Source organism: Panthera onca, chromosome X, assembly GCF_046562875.1.
Source record: "Panthera onca isolate mPanOnc1 chromosome X, mPanOnc1 haplotype 2, whole genome shotgun sequence".
Taxonomy (NCBI): Eukaryota; Metazoa; Chordata; class Mammalia; order Carnivora; family Felidae; genus Panthera; species Panthera onca.
Window position 1 is genome coordinate 65,362,535 of NC_138357.1, and position 19,405 is coordinate 65,381,939.

Below are 19,405 nucleotides of genomic sequence, written 5' to 3' on the forward strand. Positions count from 1 at the left end.
GAGGTAGACAGTGTGGAAACAGTAATCTAAAACATGCCTGGGTCACACAGGAGATATTATTCACTATTCTCAGAATGCTTCCCTGAGAGGCAGTGTTCAGGGAGACACCACACTGTGTACAAAGGAGATGGTGGGTGACATTTCCCTACCCCATCCCTCAGCATAAACACAGAGACACATGTGGTAAGCAGCACAGAACTGTCACTGGCTGTCTAAACTTACTACACCAAGCCCAGGGCCCCTGTATTCTAGGAGGGCTGCCCATCTCAGTTAAACTTGTCTCAGTCCCAGTGCAGTGGGCCCCTTTCACAGAAGACCAGCAGAAACTACTGCCTACAACACATCTCCCAAACAGAAAATTCTGCAGGGGCTCAGATCTATTGCAAGCAATATCAGGTCTTATTTTAAAAGCAGACAAGGGGTGCCTGGGTGGCTCAGTCTGTTAAACGTCCGACTTCTACTCAGGTCATGATCTCCCAGTTCATGAGTTTGAGCCCCACGTCAGGCTCTGTGCTGACAGCTGAGAGCCTGGAGCCTGATTTAGATTCTGTGTCTCCCTCTTCTCTCTGCCCCCTCCCTGCTCAATCTGTGTCTCTGTCTCTCTCTCCCTCTCTCTCAAAAACAAATAAAAACATTAGGAAATTTTTAAAAAGCAGACAAGAGTACACCTACTTAAAACTCACCACATTCTGGTCAAGGACCAAACACTATCCACTGCAGGAAAAGAGAGCCTCTGTAAAACACAGGTGTGATTCTTAGAGCAGTCAAAACAGAAGCAGAGTACACAGAGCATATACCAGAGACATTTCCTGAAGCACCAGGCCCTGGACACTATATGACCTTTTCTTAAAAAATCCATTACACTCAGAAGCAGGAAACATAACTTGCTTTTCTAACACAGAGAAGAAGGCAGAGACATAGACAAAATGCCAAGGCAGAGGAATTCATCCCAAGGTAAAGAACAAGATAAGGTCACAGCCAGAGATCTAAGCAAAACAGATATAAGTAACATGGCCTGAGAAAACAATGAAAGACTTCAGGGATGACCTTACCACATGGATAAAATAGTTAAAAAACAATCAGAGATTCCCAGGAAACAGCTGTGTGATTGTCTGAATCCTGGGCATCTGGTGTGAAGGAGCAAAGACCAGATTCAGAAAGACCAGGGTAAAAAAAGTTCCATATCTGCCGTTCAGTGAGCACAGAATGTGGATGGGCACTGGAACATGAGGGATGACAAGTAACTGCTCATTGGAGAAAATGCATGCAGGGCAGTCATTCTGCCCAGGGCTGTCAGGGAAGGCTTCCTTGATCTGAGGTCTGGCTGAGCCTTGAAAGCTGAAAGGACTTTGAGCAGGAGGGAAGGGAGGAGAAGGAAGAACACTGAAGGCAAAGGAGCAACACTGGCAGAGGCACAGAGGTGAGAAGTTCTGTAGCTCGTTGAAGGGCTACTTCAGTGAACAAATCAAAGCACACCTGGTGGAGAGCCCAAAACATTACTATGAGTAGGGAGATGAAGTAACCAGAGTCGCCACAGGACAGAGCAAGTAACACACTCCAGAAAAAAACCTCCTGAAGGGCCAGGCCCTGGGCAGTCTATGACCCTTCTTTAATATAGTAGTGGTCACAGGTTCAGGACACATAAAACTATTAAAACACATAAGTGACAGAATAATAGCCAAAATGACAAAACAGAAGAATTCTCCTCAAAAGGAATGTCAGGGAAAAAATTACAGCTAAAGAAGTGATCAAAACAGACACAAACAATGTAATTGAACAAGAATTTAGAGTAATAGTCATAAGATTAATCACTGGGCTTGAAAAAAGCATAGAAGACAGCAGATAATCTATAGATCAAGGAACCAAAAAATAGTCGTGATGAATTAAAAATAAAAAAAAAAGCTGTGCCATTGATCTGAGTGTCTGTTCTTGTGCCAGTACCATACTGTCTTGATGATTACAGCTTGTTAGTACAGATTGAAGTCTGGGATTGTGATGCCTCCAGCTTTGGTTTTCTTTTTCAAGATGACTTTGGCTATCCGGGGTCTTTTTTGGTTCCATACAAATTTTAGGATGGAACAGAATAGAAAACCCAGAAATTGACCCACAAACGTGTGGCCAACTAATCTTTGACAAAGCAGGAAAGAATATCCAATGGAATAAAGACAGTCTCTTCAGCAAGTGGTGCTGGGAAATCTGGACAGCGACATGCAGAAGAATGAACCAGGAACACTTTCTTACAAGATACATAAAAATAAACTCAAAATGGATGAAAGACCTCAATGTAAGATAGGAAGCCATCAAAATCCTCGAGGAGAAAGTAGGCAAAAACCTCTTTGATCTTAGCCACAGCAACTTCTTACTCAACACGTCCCTGGAGGCAAGGAAAACAAAAGCCAAAATGAATTACTGGGACCTCATCAGAATGAAAACCTTCTGCACAACGAAGGAAACAATCAGCAAAACTAAAAGGCAACCAACAGAATGGAGGAAGATATTTGCAAACGACATATCAGATAAAGGGCTAGTATCCAAAATCTATAAAGAACTCATCAAACTCAACACCCAAAAAACAAATAATCCAGTGAAGGAATGGGCAAAGGACATGAATAGACAGTTCTCCAAAGAAGACATCCAGATGGCCAACCGACACATGAGAAAATGTTCAACATCACTCATCATCAGGGAAATACAAATCAAAACCACAATGAGATACCACCTTACACTTGTCAGAATGGCTAACATTAACAACTTAGGCAACAACAGATGTTGGCGAGGATGTGGAGAAGGAGGGTCTCTTTTGCATTGTTGGTGGGAATGCAAGCTGGTGCAGGCACTCTGGAAAACAGTATGGAGGTTCCTCAAAAAACTAAAAATAGAACTACCCTACGACCCAGGAATTGCACTACTAGGCATTTATCCATGGGATACAGGTGTGCTGTTTCCAAGGGACACATGCAACCCCATGTTTATAGCAGCACTATCAACAATAGCTAAAGAATGGAAAGAGCCCAAATGGATAAAGATGTGATACACACACACACACACACACACACACACACACACACACTGGAGTATTACTCTGCAATCAAAAAGAATGAAATCTTGCCATTTGCAACTATGTGGATGGAACTGGAGGGTATCATGCTAAGCAAAATTAGTCAGTCAGAGAAAAACAAAAATCATATGACTTCACTCATATGAGGACTTTGAGGGACAAAACAGATGAACATAAGGAAGGGAAACAAAAATAATATAAAAACAGGGAGGGGGACAAAACAGAAGAGACTCATAAATATGGTGAACAAATGGAGGGTTACTGGAGGGGTTGTGGGAGGGGGGATGGGGTAAATGGGTAAGGGAAACTAAGGAATCTACTCCTGAAATCATTGTTTCATTATATGCTAACTAATTTGGCTGCAAATTTCAAAAAAAAATAAAAAATAAAATTTAAAAAAAAGCTGTAAATGAAGTGCAAAATAAACTAGAGGCAGTGATAGCAAAGATTGAAGAAGTAGAGGGGAGAATAGGAGAAATAGAAGATAAAATTATGGAGAAAGATGAAGCAGAAAAAAAAGAGGTAAAAAATTTCTGGACCACGGGGGGAGAATTAGAGAACTAAGTGATTCAATGAAACAGAATAATATCCATATCATAGGAGTTCTAGAAAAAGAAGACAGAGAGAAAGGGTTGGAACAGGTACTTGAACAAATAATTAGTGAGAAATTCACCAGTATGGGGGAAGAAAACAGGCATAGAAATCCAGGAGGCACAGAGAGCTCCCCTCAGATTTAACTTGAATCTATCTTCTGTGTGCCATAACATATTGAAACTGGCAAAATACAAAGGTAAAGAGAGAATTCTGAAAGCAGCTAGGGACAAATGGGCCATAACCTACAAGAGTAGACACATAAGGGAAATAGCAGACCTATACTGAATTTTGGCAGGCCAGAAAGGAGTGTCAGGAAATTTTCCATCTGCTGAATAGGAAAAATATGCAGACAGGAATCCTTTATCCAGCAAATCTGTCATTCAGAATAGAAGGAGAGATAAAGGTTTTTCCAAACAAACAAAAACTAAAGGAATACATCACCACTAAACCAGCCCTACAAGAGATCCTCATGGTGACTCTGTGAGTGGAATGTTGCAAAGACCATAAAGGGCCAGAGATATCACTACAAGCATGAAACCTGTAGATAACACAATGACTCTAAACCAATATCTTTCAATAATATCACTGAATGTAAATGGACTAAATGTTCCAACCAAAAGGCATAGGGTATCAGAATGGATAAAAAACCAAGACCCATCTATTTGCTGTCTACAAGAGACTCATTTTAGACCTGAGGATACCTTCAGATTGAAAGTGAGGGGATGGAGAAGAATCTATCATGCTACTGGAAGTCAAAAGAAAGCTGGAGTAGACATATTTATATCAGACAAAGTAGATTTTAAACTAAAGGCTCTAACAAGAGATGAAGAAGGGCATTATATAATAATTATGGGGTCTATCCATCAAGAAGAGCTAACAATTATAAATGTTTATGCACCAAATTTGAAAGCACCAAAATATATAAAACAATTAACCACAAACATAAGCAACCTTATTGATAAGAATGTGTTAATTGTAGGGGACTTTAATACCCCACTTACAACAATGGATAGACCATCTAGACACAGGATCAATAAAGAAACCATGGCCCTGAATGATACACCGGACCAGATGGATTTGACAGATATATTCAGAAATTTTCATCCAAAGGCACCAAAATACACATTCTTCTCAAGTTCACATGGAACATTCTACAAAATAGATCAGATACTGGGTCACAAAACAGCCCTCAATAAATATAAATGAATTGAGTTCATTCCATTCATATTTCGAGATCACAATGCTATGAAAGGTGAAATCAACCACAGGAAAAAGTCTGGAAAACCTCCAAATGCATGGAGGTTAAAGAACACCCTACTAAAGAATAAATGGGTCAACCAGGCAATTAAAGAAAAACTAAAAAATATGTGGAAACAAATGAAAATGAAAACACAACATTCCAAACCCTTTGGGAAGCAGAAAAGGCAGTCCTAAGAGGAAACAGCATTGTAATCCAGGCCTATCTTAAGAAACAAGAAAAATCCCAAATACAAAATCTAACAGTGCACAAAAAGGAACTAGAAGCAGAAGAACAAAGAAACCCCAAGGACAGCAGAAGAGAAGAAGAGAAATAATAAAAATCAGAGCAGAAATAAATAATAAAGAATCAAAAAAAAGAAAAGAAAAAACTGTTGAACAGATCAATGAAACTAAGAGCTGTTTTACTGAAAAAATAAACAAAATTGATAACCACCAAGCCAGACTTCTCAAAAAGAAAAGAGAGAGGACCCAAATAGATAAAATATTGGATTAAAGTGGATTTATCACAACCAGTCCCTCAAAAATACAAGCATTTATCAGAATACTATGAAAAATTATATGCCAACAAACTGGAAAACTTGGAAGAAATGGACCAATTCTAGTCACCCTTACACTAGCAAAACTCAAACAGGAAGAAGTAGAAAATTTGAACAGACCCATAACTAATGAAGAAATGGAATAACTTATCAAAAATCTCCAATCAAATGAGAGTCCTGGGCCAGAAGTCTTCTCAGAGGAATTCTACCAGACATTTAAATCAGAGTTAATACCTATCCTTCTCAAGTTGTTCCAAAAAGTAGAAATGGAAAGAAAAATTCCAGACTCATTCTATGAAGCCAGCATTACTTCATTCCCAAACCAAAGTCCACACACAAAAGGAGAATTACAGGCCAATATCCCTGATGCACACAGATGCACAAATTCTCAACAAGATACTAGCAAATCGAATTCAACAACATATAAAAAGAATTATTCACCATGATTAACTGGGATTCATTCCTGGGCTGCAGGGCTGGTTCAATATTCACAAATCAATCAATGTGATACATCACGTTAATAAAAGAAAAGATAAAACCATATGGTCCTGTCAATAGATGCAGAAAAGGCATTTGACAAAATTCAGCATCCATTCTTAATAAAAACCCTCAAGAAAGTCAGTATCAAAGGAACATACCTAAACATCATAAAAATCACATATGAAAAGCCCAGAACTTATATCATCCTCAATGGGGAAATAAATGAGAGCTTTGCCCCTGAGATCAGGAACACGACAGGAATGTCCACTCTCACCACTGTTGTTTAACATAGTGTTGGAAATCTTAGCATCAGCAATCAGACAACAAAATGAAATAAAATGCATCCAAATTGTCAAAGAAGTCAAACTTTCACATTTTGCAGGTCACATGATACTCTATGTAGAAAACCTGAAAGACTCCACCAAAAGGCTGCTATAACTGATACATGATTTTAGTAAAATCTCAGGGTACAAAAGCAATGTACAGAAATTGGTTGTAATTCTATACATCAACAATGAAGCAACAGAAAGAGAAATCAAGTAATTAATCCCATTTACAATTGCACAAAAACCATAAAATAGTTAGGAATAAACCTAACCAAAAATATAAAAGATCTGTATATTGAAAACTATAGAAAACTTATGAAGGAAATTGAAGAAGATACTAAGAAATGGAAAAACATTCCATACTCATAGATTGGAAGAATAAATACTGTTAAAATCTCAATATCAAAATATCAATCAATAGCAATCTATGCATTCAATGTGATCCCAATCAAAATTGCACCAGCATTCTTCTCAAAGATAGGACAAACAATCCTAAAATTTTTATGGAACCACAAAAGACCCCAAGTAGCCAAAGAATGTTGAAAAAGAAAACCAAAGTGGGAGGCATCAAAATCAAAATCCCAGACTTCACCTCTACTATAAAGCTATAATCATCAAGATAGTATGTTACTGTCACAAAAACAGGCACATAGACCAATGAAATAGAATACAGAACCCAGAATTGGACCCACAAATCTATGGCCAACTAATCTTTGACCAAGCAGGAAAAAGAATCTGATGGAAAAAAAAGACAGTCTCTTTAGCCAATGGTGCTGGGAGAACTGGACAGCAATATGCAGAAGAAAGAAATTGGACACGTTCTTATACCATACACAAAAACAAACTCGAAATGGATGAGAGACTTAAATGTGAGACTGGAAACCATCAAAGCCCTAGAGGAGAAAGCAGGCAACAACCTCTTTGACCTCAGCCACAGCAGTTTCTTACTCGACACATCTCCAAAGGCAAGGGAATTAAAAGCAAAAATGAACTATTGGTATCTCATCAAGATAAAAACTTCTGCACTGCAAAGGAAACAATCAACAAAACTAAAAGGCAACCGACAGAATGGGAAAAGATATTTGCAAGTGACATATCAGATAAAGGATTAGTATCTAAAATCTATAAAGAACTTAACAATCTCTACACCCAAAAAATAAATAATCCAGTGAAGAAATGGGCAGAAGACATGAATAAACACTTTCCCAAAGAAGACATCCAGATGGCAAACAGACACATGAAAAGATGCTCAACATCATTCATAATCAGGGAAATACAAATCAAAACCAAACTGGCATACCACTTCACACCAGTCAGAGTGGCTAAAATTAACAACACAGGAAACAACAGAGGCTAGCAAGGATGTGGAGAAAGGGAACCCTCTTGCACTGTTGGTGGGAATGCAAACTGGTGCAGCTGCTCTGGAAAACAGTGTGGAGGTTCCCCCAAAAACTAAGAATAGAAATACCCTATGATCCAGCAATAGCACTACTAGGAATTTATCCAAAGGATACAGGAGTGCTGATGCACAGGGTCACATGTATCCCAATGTTTATTACCACCATTTTCAGCCAAATGATGGAAAGAGCCTAAATGTCCATCAACTGACAAATGGATAAAGAAGATGTGGTTTATATATACAATGGAATACTATTTGGGAATAAGAAAGAATGAAATCTGGCCATTTGCAGCAACATTGTTGGAACTGGAGGGTATTATGCTAAGTGAAATAAGTCAGGCAGAGAAAGACAGATACCATATGTTTCCACTCATATGTGGATCTTGAGAAACTTAACTGAAGACCATTGAGGATGGGAAGGGGAAAAAGTTACAGATAGGGAGGAAGCAAACCATAAGAGACTCTTAAGGACTGAGAACAAACAGGGTTGATGGGGGGATGGGGGCGAGGGGAAAGTGGGTGATGGGCATGGAGGAGGGCACTTGTTGGGATGAGCACTGGGTGTTGTATGGAAACCAATTTAACAATAAATTATGTTTTAAAAATAGACATAAAAACTTAAAAAAATAAATTTTGTAGATCACTGAAAATAAATAAATAACAAATAAATAAATAAATAATAAAACATTAAAAAAATAAATTACACCACTTTCTTACTCCATACAGAAAATAATTTCAAAATGGATGAGACCTACATGTGAGGTAGGAAACCATGAAAATCTTAGTGAAGAACACAGGCAGTAACCTCTTTGACATAAGCTGTAGCAACTTTTCAATAGATATGTCTCCTCAGGTGAGGGAAGCAAAAGAAAACATAATCTATTGGGACTTCATCAAAATTAAAAGCTTCTGCTCAGTGAAGGAAACAACAAAAGTAAAAGGCAACCTAGGGAATGAGAGAAGAGATTTGTAAAAGACATATCTGATAAAGAGTTAGAATCCAAAATTTATAAAAAGCTTATAAAACTCCACACTCAGAAAACAAACAATCCAATTAAAAAAAAAAAATGGGCAGAAGAGGGGCACCTGGGTGGCTCAGTTGGTTAAGCATCTGACTTGGGCTCAGGTCATGATCTTGTGGTTCTTGGGTTTGAGCCCCATGTTGGGCTCTGTGCTGATGGCTCAAAGCCTGGAGCCTGCTTCAGATACTGTGTCTCCCTCTCTGTCTCTCCTTCAGTCATGCTCTGTCTCTCAAAATAAATAAATAAACATTAAAAAAATGGACAGAAGACATGAATAGACATTTTCCAAAAGAAGACATACAGATGGTCAGCAGACACATGAAAAGATGCACAACATCCCTCATCATCAGGGAAATACAAGTCAATACCACAATGAGATGTCACTTCACACCAGTCAGAATGGATACAAGTAACAACACAGAAAACAACAGGTGTTGGAAAAAATGTAGGGAAAGGGGAACCCTCTTAAACTGTTGGTGGGGATGCAAACTGATGTAACCACTCTGGAAAACAGTATGGAGGTTCCTGTAAATGTTGACAATTGAACTACCCAATGATCCAGATTTTCACCACTAGGTATTACCAAAATAATACAAAAATATTAGTTTGAAGGGATACGTTGAACCCTCATGTTTACAGCAGCATTATGTACAATAGCCAAATTATGAAAATAGCCCATATGTCCCTCAACTGATGAAAATATAAAGAAGTAGTATGTATAGATGTATATATATATACAATATACAATGAAATATTACTCAGTCATAAAAAAGAATGAAATCTTGCCATTTGCAACAATGTAGATGAAGTTAGGGAGTATTATGCTAAGTGAAATCAGTCATTCAGAGAAACAAATACTGTATGATTTCATTCATATGTGGAGTTTAAGAAACAAAACAAACACTCATGTGGGAAAAAAAGAGGCAAACCAAGAAGCTGACTCTTAACTATAGAGAAGAAACTGATATTTACCAGAGGGGAGGTAAATGTGGGGATTAAATAGGTGATGGGGATAAAGGAGTGCACTTGTTGTGATGAGAAACAGGTGTTGTAAGTTATTAATCACAAAATTCTATACTTCTACACTTGATACTAATATTACACCATACGTTAGGTATCTGGAATTTCAATAAAAACTAAAGAAAAAGAAAAATAAACTTTACACTTTTATTTTCCCTCCCCCTCATATTTTAGGTTATCAGTGTTCCAATGTTTTTCTATGGTGTATACAATAATAAATCATTTCAGTTATGGTTGTTTCAGTGCATCTAATTTTTAACCAGCAAACTGTGGTAGTAAGTGAATTATCTACCGCCATTTCCATATTACAGAATCTAACATTGACTATATATTCATATTTACCAGTATTTTTTTCTACATTCACATGCTTCTATGAACTTAATTGCCATATTTTTATTCCACTTAAATAACTGGCTTTAGCATTTGTTATAAGTTAGTTGTAGTCGTAATGAACTCCCTCAGCTTTTGCTTCTTTTGAAAACTTTCTTTTTTTCTTTCAGAAGGACAGCTTTACCAGGTATAGATTTCTTGATGGACTGTTTTTTATTTGTTTTAATACTCTGAATGTATCTTTCTATTTTCTCCTGACTTGAATTATTTCTCAAATTTTCTCCACTTATAGTCTTAGGGGTTCCCTTGTATGTAACTTGTTTCTTTTTTTCTTGCTATTTTCAAATTCTTTATTTGTATTTGACTTTTGACAGTTCAATTTAAATGTATTTTAGTGCATCCCTATTTGGTTTTAACCTATTTTGGGTCCTTTAGGCCTTATATTTAGACACCCACTGCTCTCCCCAGTTTTGGAAAAATTGCACCTTTATTGCTTTAAATATTCCTTCTGTCACTTTCTGTTTCTCTTTTCTTTCTAGGATTCCCATAATGTGAATGTTGTTTCTTGTGGTTATGTCCCATAAGTCCTATAGGATTTCTTCACTCTTTTTTTATTATATTCTTTTTACCACTCTGTATAATTTCAAATGTTCTGTGTTCTAGGTCATGGATATTTTCCTTCTACATGCTTGAGTCTGCTATTGAAGCACTCTATTGTATTCTTCAGTTTAGTCATTGTATTTTTCAGCTTGAGGTTTTCAGGGATTTTTGTTTGTTTTGATGATTATGTTTTTAAATTTTTGGGTTTTTTCATGCATTATTTTCCTAACTTCCTTGATTTTTCTGTGTTCTTATAGTCTACTACACTTCTTTAAGAGGAATATTGTAGGGGTGCCTGGGTGGCTCAGTCGGTTGAGCGGTTGAGCATCTGACTTTGGCTCAGGTCATGATCTCGCGGTCCGTGAGTTCGAGCCCCGCGTCGGGCTCTGTGCTGACAGCTCAGAGCCTGGAGCCTGTTTCAGATTCTGTGTCTCCCTCTCTCTGACCCTCCCCTGTTCATGCTCTGTCTCTCTCTGTCTCAAAAATAAATAAACGTTAAAAAATTTTTAAAAAAAGAAAAAAAATAGGATTTTGTAAAAAAAAAAAAAAAATAAGAGGAATATTGTAAATTATTTGCCTAACAGTTAATATATCCCCTTTTCTTTAGGGTCAGTTATTGGAACTTTATTAATTTCCTTTGGTGGTATCAGGGTTGCCTGCTTTTTCATGATCCTTGATTACTTACATTGACATCTGTATATATGAGCAAGTACTCTACTTTTCTAGGCTTTACAGCTTCACTTTGGGAATGTCAGCTCTTCACCAGTCTACTTGGCTCAGGGTTCTGGATGTGTCAACCACTAGTGTCCTTGGGCAGTTGGGGCTTGCTATGGAGTCTCTTTTGGCATAAGGCCACTGCATGTGCTCTGAGTTTGAGAGGTGCTCCTGGCTGAAACAGTTGGATGGTAATGCTAGCTTAGTTCCCTGCCCAAGCAAAGTTGTGGAATGGATTCTACAGGTGCTGGATTCTCTGGTCCTTTCTTATATGGTTTGGAATGGATAGTGTCCTCAGAAGTGCAGCTATGAATTAGCTTCCATGCCCTAGCAGGGCATCAGAACAAACCCAAAGTCCTGCACTACCATTGTTTGAGGAAACATATCAGGCAAGATCATGCACTGAATTTCTTGGCCAGATGGTGCCACCAGTTTTGCTCTGCACACAAGCAGTGCTGCCAACCAAAATCTCCACTCAAGTGTTTCTGGTCTGTTGAGCTTCTCAGGTGCTCATGCATGACTGAGATGCACACCACTCCCATGGTGGAGCAAGAAAGTGGGCTCCAAGCAGTTTCTCAGGTGTTCTGCCAAAACTTTTTGGTTGATTGGGGATAGGAGCTATACCCAGCAGTGGGTAGGGCTGTAAATTAGTCCCCGTGCTTGGGTGGAGTGGAAGAACCAACTGCAAGTCTGACAAGGCTCTGTTTTTGTGCTCTTGACTCCAGCCAACCTGTACCCCATGTTTCCTGGCCAAATGAGGTTCCTGAATTTGCTCTGCTGATTAGCTTTGCCTACTGGGCTCTGCAATCAAGCATTGCTGAGGTACACATCTTCCCAGGTATTCTGACAAGATTTTCTTGTTGTGCAGGGTTGGGTCTTACACTCAACAGAGGGCAAGTTTATGTATGACTTAGCTTCCCTTTATACCAAGATGGAAAGACCAGACTCAATGATCAATAAGGCTCTTTGTTTAAGTTCTAAAGTCAGGCAGATTTGTGCCCTGTCGAGGTCCCTTGTGTTCAGAAAAGATGCATGGCATGACTTCGATTTTTTAAAATTTTTTGGCTCTTATGTGATCTATCCTGGAAAATGTTCCATGTTAACTTGAAATGAATATGTATTCTACTCTTTTAATGGCATGTTCTGGATACATCTGTTAAGTCCATCTGTTCTAGTCTCTTATTCAATGCCATTGTTTCCGTGTTGATTTTCTGTTTAGATGATCTGTCCATTGATTTAAGTTGGGTGTTAAAGTTCTTTACTATTATTGTATTATTATCAATTAGTTCTTTTTTATTTGTTAGTAACTATTTTATGTATTCCAGTGTTTCTACATTAGGTGGATAATTATTTACAATTATTATATATTCTTGTTAGATTGTTCTCCTTATTATTATATACTGTCCTTTGTCACTTGTTAAAGTCTTTGTTTTAATGTCAATTTTTTTCTGATATAAATATTGTTACTTCAGCTTTATTTTGACATCCACTTGTATGATAAATATTTCTCCATACCCTCACTTTCATTCTGCAGGTGTGTTTCGGTCTAAAATGAGTCTCTTGTAAGTATCATATAGATGGGTCTTAGTTTTATCCATTCCACCACCATGTGTTCTTTGCTTGGAGTATTTATTCCATTTACGTTCAAAGTAATTATTAATAGATATGTATTTATTGCCATTTTATTCCTTGTTTTATGGCTGTTTCTGAAGATTTTCTATGATTCTTTCTTGCCTTTCATATTTTGCTGATTTTTATTTTTTATTTCTATTTCTTTGTCTTTTTTTTTAATGTGTGTGACTAAAGTTTTACCAATTTTGTTTATGTTTTGAAAGAACCAGCTCTTGGTTTCACTGATCATTTCTATTGTTTTTTGCAACCTCTGTTTCATTTATTTGTGCTATGATCTTTATTGTTTTCTTTGTTCTTCTAGCTTTGGGGTTTGTTTTTCTTTTTCTACCTTTTTTAAGTATACCTTTAAGTTGTTTATTTGAGAGTTTTATTTCTTTTCTTGATTAGGTATATATAAATATTTATTTGTTTATTTATCTATCTATCTATTATTTCCTCTTTCATTTATTCATTGAAACTTTGACTGTTAGTAGTGTATGATTTAGCCTATATGTGTTTTTGTTTCTTCTAGTTTTTTTCTAATAATCAATTTCTTTGTTAAAAAATTGTTTTAATGTTTATTTATGTTCAAATGAGAGACAGAGTGCGAGTAGGGGAGGGGCAGAGAGAGAAGGAGACACAGAATCCGAATCGGGCTCTAGGCTCCGAGCTGTTAGCAGAGGGCCTGACGTGGGGCTCGAACTAACAAACTGTGAGATCATGACCTGAGCCGAAATCAGATGTTCAACCGACTGAGCCATCCAGTTGCCCCTCTTGTGATCAATTTCTGATTCCATACCATTGTTGTTGTAAAAGATGCTTGATATGATTTAAATCTTAAATGTATTGGGGATTATTTCATGGTTAATATGAGGTCTATTCTGGAGAATATTCCATGTTCACTTGAAAATAATGTGTATTCTGTTGTTTTGTATAAAATGTTCTGTATATATTAGTTAGGTCCATTTGATTTAATGTGTAATTCAATGTTTTGCCTAGATGATCTACTTATTGATGCAAGTGGACTATTATATTCCCCTACTATTATTGTATTACTGTCAGTTTCTCCCTTTATCTGTTAGTATTTCCTTTATGTATTTAGGTGCTTCAATGTTGGGTACATAGGTATTTACAATTATTATATCCTTTTATTGGGTTGATCCCTTTGCCATTATATAATGACCTTCTTTTTCTCTTGCTACAGCCTTTGTTTTAAAGTTTATTTTATCTGGTATAAGTATTTCTACCTGAGCCATTTTTTTTCATTTCCATTTTGCATGGAATACCTTTTTCCATCACTTCAGTTTCAAATTGTGTGTGTCCTTCAGTCTGAAGTAAGGCTCTTGTAGGCAGTATATAGATGGGTGATTTTTTTTGTCCAATCAGTGACTCTGTCTTTTGATTGGAGCATTTTAGTCCATTCACATTTCAATTAATTATTGATAGGTATGCACTTATTGCCATTTTGTTAATTTTTCTGGTTGTTTTTGTAGTTGTTCTCTGTTCCTTTCTTGTTATCTCTTTCTTTTGTGATTTGATGGATTTCTTTAGTATTGTGCTTGTATTTCTTTCTCTTCTTTCTCTTTTGTGTGTCTATGATAGTAAACATCATACTCTCAACAAACATTTTGTTGATGAGGAGATCAAAAGGGAATCTAACAAATCATGCCAAGACACATGAAAATAAAACACAATATACTAAAATTTGTGGAATATAGCAAAAACATTAATATAGAAGTCTATAGTAATAATCACCCACGTTAACAAAAAAGAAACATCTCATATAAACAAGTTGAATTTATGCCTCAAGGAACTGAAAAAAAGAACAAACTAAAGCCAAAATTAGCATAAAAATGAATTAAAAGGAAAGAGTAGAAATAAATTAGAGAATAGAGAAACAAAAAAAACGTAAAACCAAGTGTTATTAAAAATATATACAAATTACTAAATTCTTACACTAAGAAAAAAGAAAACACTCGAATAAATAATCTCAAGTAAATGAGGAGACATTATATATACCTCACAAATAAAAACAATCATAAGGATTACTATGGACAATTATACACCAACAATTTGAGTAACCTAGAAGAAATGAGTAAATTGTAGGAACATACAACACAGCAAAATTGTGAAGATCTCTTTGGGTAATGTGGACATTTTAACAATAGTAATTCATCTAATGCATGAACTTGAATATTTGTCCATGTATATGTTTTTTTTTTAATTCCCTTCATCAATCTTTTGTAATTTTCAGTACAAAAGTGTTTTCTTAAATCCTCTGTAGTTAATTCCTAAGTTCTTTCTATTACTATTGTAAGTGGGATTGTATTCTCTTTCTTTTTAAAATTTGAGTATAGTTGACACACAGCTATATTAGCTTTAATTGTACAACGCAGTGATTCTACTTCTCTATACATTTTTCTATGTTCACAAGTGTCACTGTCATTTGTCACCATAAAATGCTATTAAAATTTCATTGAATATATCCCTTATGCTGTGACTTTTATTCCAGCGATTTATTTCATAACCAGAAGCCTATATCTTCCAATCCCATTCATCCATTTTGCTCATTCTCCCACTCCTTCCCATCAGTTTGTTCTCTGTATTTATAGGTCTGATTCTGCTTTTTTGTTTACTCACTTGTTTATTCACTTTGTTTTTAAGATGCCACATATGAGTGAAATTATACGGCATCTTTTTCAGTCTGATTTGCTTCAGTTTGCATAAGACTCTCCAGGTTCATCCATGTTGTTGCAAATGATGCAATCTCATGCTTTTATATGGCTGCATAATATTCTGCCATCCCCACCCACATGTGCTCTGCATCTTCCTTATTCATTGTCTATCAATGGACACCACTTAAGTTGCCTCAATATTTTGGCCACTGTAAATAATGCTGCAATAAAATGAACAATGAACTTGAATAGACATTTTTTTTCCAACGAAGATATACAGATGGCAAAAAGACATGAAAAGATACTCAACATCATGAATCATCAGGGAAATGAAAATCAAAACCGCAAAGAGATATTGCCTTACACTGGTCAGAATAGCTAAAATCAAAAAGACAATAAATAGGAAATGTTGGTGAGAATGTGGAGAAAAAGGAACCCTTTTACACTGTTGATAGAAATGTAAATTGGCATAGCCACTCTGGAAAACAGTATACAAGTTTCTCAAAAGTTAAAAATAGAAATACCATGTGACTCAATAATTTTACTCCTGAGATTTAGTCAAATAAAATGAAAACAGTAATTCAAAAAGATATATGCACTTTATGTTTATTATTGCAGCATTATTTACAACAGCCAAAGTATGGAATTGTTTGCTTAATTTACATTTCAAATTGTGTGTGTGTGTGTGTGTGTTTGTGTGTATGTGTGTATCGAAATGCTATTCTTTTTGTATGTTGATTCTGTATCCTGACACTTAGCTGAACTCATTTTCTAGTTCTAACAGTTTTCTTTTCTTCAGGATTTTCTACATCACATTATTTATTACATGACTATATCATATACAAATGAAAATATTTTAACATCGTTTCCTCTTTGGGTGCTTTTATTTCTCTTTATTTCTTATTTGCGTGGTTATGACTTCCAGTATTATATTGAATAGAAATGGTGAGAATAGAAATCCTTGCTTGTACAGATGTTAGAGTAAAAGAAGTAACAGAAGCCAGTCCCAAAAGACCACATATTATATGATTCAATTTTTATGGGATATCTAGAATAGGTAGATCCAGAAAGACAGAAAGTAGATTCGTGGTTGTTAGGAGCTGAGAAGAGAGAGGAATGGGAAGTTACCATGAATGGACACAAGGTTGTTGTTTTGTTTCTTTGTGTTTTTTTTTTTTTTTTGGCAGTTATGAAAATGTTCTAAAATTGAATAACGGTGATGGTTGCAAAACTTCATGAAAATATTTTTCAAAAACACTGAATTGTACAATTTAAAAGAGAAAATTTCCTGGTATATCAACTATATCTCTTTAAAAATATTTGGACAGAGTAGCAAGCAAAGGACAGATTATGAAGGGTATTTTAGGCAATAACAATTCGGTTTTTATTCCAAGGTTAATGAATAATTTTAAACATAAGTGTAATATTATTTAATTTTGTGGTTTTAAAATGTCACTCCATTGTAAAGATATACTGTAAGGAGATAAAATGGAAACAGAGAAACAAGTAGGAAGCCACTTTGGACAGGAAGCACAATGAACACTTGAACTAGAGTAGCTGTGTGGGGAATGAAGATGGATTTATGAAATTGGGAAGTCTGATGTAGGAGATAGGAAAGGAAGAAAAAGGAGAAGGTAAACTAAGAGTGTGGTGCTTGAGATGTTGTTTATATCTTATATGGAAACAGAACAAAACTAACGGGTGGGCTACCTAATCTATAAGCACCATTAAACCCCTAACATAAGACCATTGGGGAAGGAAATGGGGGGAAAAAGTTACAGAGATGGAGGCAAACCATAAGGGACTCTTACAGAGAACAAACTGAGGATTGATGGGGGGAAGGGGAGAGGGGAAAATGGGTTATGGACATTGAGGAGGGCACTTGGGATGAGCACTGAGTGTTGTATGTAAGTGATGAAACATGGGAATCTACTCCTGAAGCCAAGAGCACACTGTATACACTGTACGTTACCTAACTTGACAAAAAATTATATTTTTAAAAAATAAAAATTAAAATTAAAAACAAACAAATAAATGATAATGGGTGCAACAAATAAAAAAGGAAGAAGAAAAATATATTTACCAAATTCTCTTTAGAGGTAATGTTCTGTATTGTGGGATATATCTTTTACTTAGTGTGGAATTAGGACAATAAAATTCTTAAAAGAAAACAGCATATCCACAATAAAGGAGGAATGGGGCCAGTTAATTATAAGATTTATGATTTGTTGAGAAGAATATGCAAATTTGATACCAAGAACTGAACAATTTGAAGCCACAGAGGAACGACAAGTTGCCATAAACAAGATATTTGTTTTTTAAGCCACTCTCTGCTTCTCCAGCAAAATGCTTATCAAATTATTTTATTTTATTTTTTTCCTTTTTTTAAATGTTATTTAAAATTCAAGTAAGTTAACATATAGTGTAATAGTGGTTTGAGCAGTAGAATTTAGTGATTCATCACTTACATATGTGCTCATCCCAGTGCTCATCCCAACAAGTGCCCTCCTTAGTACCCATCACCCATTTAGCCCATCCCCCACCATCTCCCCTCCAGCAACCCTGTTTGTTCTCTGTATTTAAAAGTTTCTTATGGTTTGCCTCCCTCTATATTTTTATCTTATTTTTCCTTCCCTTCCCCTATGTTCATCTGTTTTGTTCCTTAAATTCCACTAGTGAAATCATGATATTTATCTTACTCTGACTGATTTATTTCACTTAGCATAATACATTCTAGTTCCTTCCATATTGTTGCAAATGGCAAGATTTCATTCATTTTGATCACGAAGTAATATTCCATTGTATATATATGCCACGTCTTCTTTATCCATCCATCAGTTGATGTACATTTGGGCTTGTTTCATAAGTTTGGCTATTGTTGATATTGCTGCTATAAACATTGGGATGCATGTGCTCCCTCAAATCAGCATTTTTGTATCCTTTGGATAAATACTTAGTAGTGCAATTTCTGGGTCATAGGGTGGCTCTATTTAAAATGTTTGAGCAACCTCCCTACTGATTTCCAGAGTGGCTGCACCAGTTTGCAATCCCACCAAAGGTACAAAAGTATTCCCCTTTTTCTGCATCTTCACCAGCATCTGTTGTTTCCTGAGTTGTTAATTTAAGCCATTCTGACAGTTGTGAGGTGCTATCTCATTGTGGTTTTTATTTGTATTGACCCTATGATGAGTGATGTTTTGCATCTTTTCATGTGTCTGTTAGCCATCTGGATATCTTCTTTGGAAAAGTGTATGTTCATGTCTTTTGCCCATTCTGTCACTGTATTATTTGTTTTTTTGGGTGCTGAGTTTGGTAAGTTCTTTGTAGATTTGGGATACTAACCCTTTATCTGATACATCATTTGCAAAAATCCTTTCCCAATCCATCAGGTGCCCTTTAGTTTTGTTGATTATTTCCTTTACTGTGCATAAGCCTTTTGACTTGATGAGATCCCAATAGTTTATTTTTGCGTTTGTTCCCCTTGCCTTTGGAGACATGTCTAGTAAGAAGTTGCTGCAGCCAAGGTCAAAGAGGTTGTTACTTACTTTCTCCTCTAGGATTTCGATCGTTCTCTGTCTTATATTTCATCCATTTTGAGTTTATTGTTGCGTATAGTGTAAGAAAGTGGTCCAGGTTAATTCTTCTTCATGTCACTGTCCAGTTTTCTCAACACCATTTGTTGAAAAGATTGTCTTTTTTTCCATTGGATAATCTTTCATGCTTTGTCAAAGATTAGTTGGCCATACATTTGTGGATTCATTTCTTCCATTGATCTATGTG